This window comes from Crocodylus porosus, unplaced genomic scaffold (assembly GCF_001723895.1).
Source record: "Crocodylus porosus isolate Cpor-Errol unplaced genomic scaffold, CroPor_comp1, whole genome shotgun sequence".
Lineage (NCBI taxonomy): Eukaryota > Metazoa > Chordata > Crocodylia > Crocodylidae > Crocodylus > Crocodylus porosus.
In genome coordinates, this window is record NW_017728915.1 from 10573077 (window position 1) to 10575924 (window position 2848).

The following is a 2848-nucleotide window of genomic DNA, read 5'->3' on the forward strand; positions in this document are numbered from 1 at the left end:
ATCTTCATCAGCGACTTGGATGAGGGGGTGGAAAGCACGTTGTCCAAGTTTGCTGATGATACTAAGATGTGGGACGAGTTGGGCACACTTGAAGGGAGAAAGAGGCCGCAACTAGATTTAGAGAGACTACAAAAGTGGGCAGATGAGAATAGGATGGGGTTCAACATAGACAAATGCAGGGTGCTGCACCTTGGGAGAAAGAATCCACAGCATACATACAGCCTGGGGAGTTCCTCTCTTGAAAGCACAGAGGTAGAAAGGGATCTTAGAGTCATTATTGACTCTTAGGTGAACATGAGCCACCAATGTCAGACCACAGCCAGCAAGGCCAGCCATACCTTGTCATGCATTCAAAGATGCATCTCAAGCTGGTCCAGAGAGGTGATACTCCCCCTCAGGCCACAATTGGAGCGCTGTGTCCACTACTGGGTGCCGCACTTTAAAAAGGATGTGGCCAGCCTGGAGAGAGTTCAGAGGAGGGCCACCCATTTGGTGAGAGTGCAGCAGGACAGGCCCTATGAGGAGAGACTGAGGTACCTGAACCTGTTCAGCCTCGACAAGAGGAGGCTGAGTGGGGACCTGGTGGCTGCTACAAACCCATCAGGGGAGATCATCAGCAAATAGGAAGAGCCCTATTCTCCCCAGCACCACCTGGGGTGATGAGGAACAGTGGTAATAAGCTGAAGGAGAATAGGATTAGGTCAGAGATCAAGAGGCAATATTTTACAGTTAGGGTGATCAGAATCTGTAACCAACTTCCTAGGGAAGTGGTCCTCACCCCTACCTTGGGTAAATTCAAAAAGAGGTTAGATGATCACCTGTCTGGGGTCTTGTGAACCTAGCATTCATTCCTGCCTGTGGAAGGGGGTCAAGCTAGATGGGGGTCCCTCCTGACCCTAGCTACTATGAAACTATGAAACATACTTAGGTGCCTATGTCCATTTACATGCCCAATCAGTAGAACAGAGGATAGAATATGGCCCTTAGGTTACAAACAGACACCACGTCTGTCCAGGGATAAACCATTTTATCCTGGGACAAAGTGCAATCATTCAGATGTTCATGTTGATTGTCCCACAATAAATCCTAACAAGATAAGAAGTATTAACAGTTTATCCCCAGGACATCACAACATGGATCTGATTGGTTATCCTGGTATTACATCATTGAATCTATGGCAGAAAAGCTTCAGTGCATTCAGCCATTCACTAAACTTATCTGAAGAGCAATGTGTGTACATGTCAATACTGGGACATTTCCACTCTGGGACAGTTGTCCAGAGACAAATTCAGTGTCTGTTCATAGCCTTTGTGTAGAATAAAAGTGTTCACACTGAGAACTAATGTGGGATAAAGCTATTGCACTTTAAATTTACACCTGCACTTATTGATTTTTTTTTCTACCATCTACATAAGCACTTTTATTTCTAAGGGTCTAATTCAAACTCAGCACAGCTGGTAAAAACAATACTTGTCACTCTCTAAAGGTTGTCAGTCTATTTGAGATTAGTAATATTAATCCAATTGCAATATATGGTGTGGTTAGTTGGTGAGGAATCTTTTGGGGGGATTTTTTGGGGGGGTTCTTTCTTATATAGCCTCAGAGGTCACCTAGTCCAACCCCCTACCTGAGACAGGATCATGCCTATCCAAACCATTGCATACAATCATAATCTAAACTCTACATAAGACTACCCTCAACCCTGACACAACATAGACCTAACACCCTAACCTGCCACAGGAATAGCAGGAAAACTACAGCAGCCAGTGTCCTGTTTCTATAAAATGTTGTCAAGATATGCTCAAGAGGTCCCAGGCAGAGGGCCACACCTCTCACTACAGAGAAAAACAAAAACCTTCGTAGTCCATACCAATCTGATCGTGGGGTGAAATTAGTTCCTGATTTCAAATATGGTGCTCAGTCTGACCATGAATGGAAGAGTAAGACCCTCTAGCCAGGAAACTCCAGCTTTGGTCCCAGCAGAATAATCAGCACATATTAGTTGAAGTCCCCAGCTTTAGCTGTAGCCAACAGCCAATGCCTCTGGGAAGGCTTAAAAACACCCTGACATAGCAGAAAAATGGGGTGAGAGGGCATTGGGAGCAACCAGCAAAGCCCAGAATAATGGGAAAATCCATGGTAGAAAATAGGCGTAGCTATGCCTTGATCATCCCTGATGAGTGGCTGTCCAACTTCTTGAAATGATGGACAGTTCACAACTTCCCTAGGCAGTCTATTCCACTGCCTCACTATTCTCAAAATGAATAAGTTTTTCCAGATATCCAAACTAAATTTACCTTGCTGCAACTTCAAGCCATTGGTTCATGTCCTCCTCTCTCCAGCAAGAGAGAAAAGGAGCTTTCCCTCTTCTTTATGGCAGCTCTTCAGGTATTTGAAGACTGCTATCATGTCCTCTGTCAAGCACCTTTTCTACAAGTTGAACATGCTTAACTCCTTCAGCCTCTCCTCATATAACTTGCCTTTCAAGCCCTTGATTATGTTTGTTGCCTGCCTCTGAACCAAGGTTCCCTCTAAGGCCGCATACCAGGAGAGGCTGGGGCAGGAGCCTGGCACGGACTCTGCCGGCTCTGGGGAAGCGCTCTGCTCCCCTGCATCAGGGCCGGGGAGTGGAGCACTTCCCCAGAGCCGGCAGAGCCCGCACCAGCCCCCTGCCCCAGCCTCCATCCCTGCCTTGCCTTACCTCAGGGAGGAACTGCTGCCTGCTCTGAGTGAGGCTCCACAGGCTCCGGGACACTGCTGCGCTCCCCCACACTGCCTCGGGGAGCAAGGAGGCACATGGCATCAGGACTGGGTCCCCAGCACCAGCCCCTGGCCCTGGCCCCAGTCT